The following is a 703-nucleotide window of genomic DNA, read 5'->3' on the forward strand; positions in this document are numbered from 1 at the left end:
ACCCAAGCCACACTGCCTCCGTGAGCGAGCAACACCGGGCCTTGTTCCTGCCCTCTCCTCACTACGTTTCAGGGGAAGATGCAGAGTTCAGTTTCATGTTCACGTGCATAAAGCAGGGAACCATGACGGACTATATTAGGCGCTTACACCAAAGGGGTATGGCCCAGGATGGAAGGTCAGGGAAGCCTTCCCAGAGCAAGGACCTTGAGCTGAGAGCAGGAAAATGACTGTGGAGTTAACCTGGAGTTAAAAAAGAGACAAGAGACCCCAAACAGAGTCACTTGTGCCACGCCCATGCCCCCTAACCTAACTATAGCATCAGCTCTCCCAGGAACGCAATCTCAACCAGTCATTCTGGAATTTCTGGGCCAACACTAGTGAGCTAATCTTCCTTATAGGACCCCACCAGCCCCCAAAGGAGGGTGACCATGCCTGAAACAATCCACTCAGTGGGTTCCTGCAGACTCCTGCGTATAAAACCTCCCCTCCCGTACAGCTCCAGGAGCTCCCTGTCTACATGCGATGCTCCCTGACTCATGAATCGCTGAAGAAAGCCAACGAGATCTTTAAAGTTCACACAGTTTTCTATTTCAACACTGGTACAAATTAGAACTGGTACGGGCACTCCAGGCGGAGACACCGGACAGCGCTGTGGTAGTTGAGGGCTCCACGTACCCCTCAGAGCTACACAAGGCCGTCCTTT

The sequence above is a fragment of the Ailuropoda melanoleuca genome, chromosome 4 (assembly GCF_002007445.2).
Source record: "Ailuropoda melanoleuca isolate Jingjing chromosome 4, ASM200744v2, whole genome shotgun sequence".
In the NCBI taxonomy this organism is placed as follows: domain Eukaryota; kingdom Metazoa; phylum Chordata; class Mammalia; order Carnivora; family Ursidae; genus Ailuropoda; species Ailuropoda melanoleuca.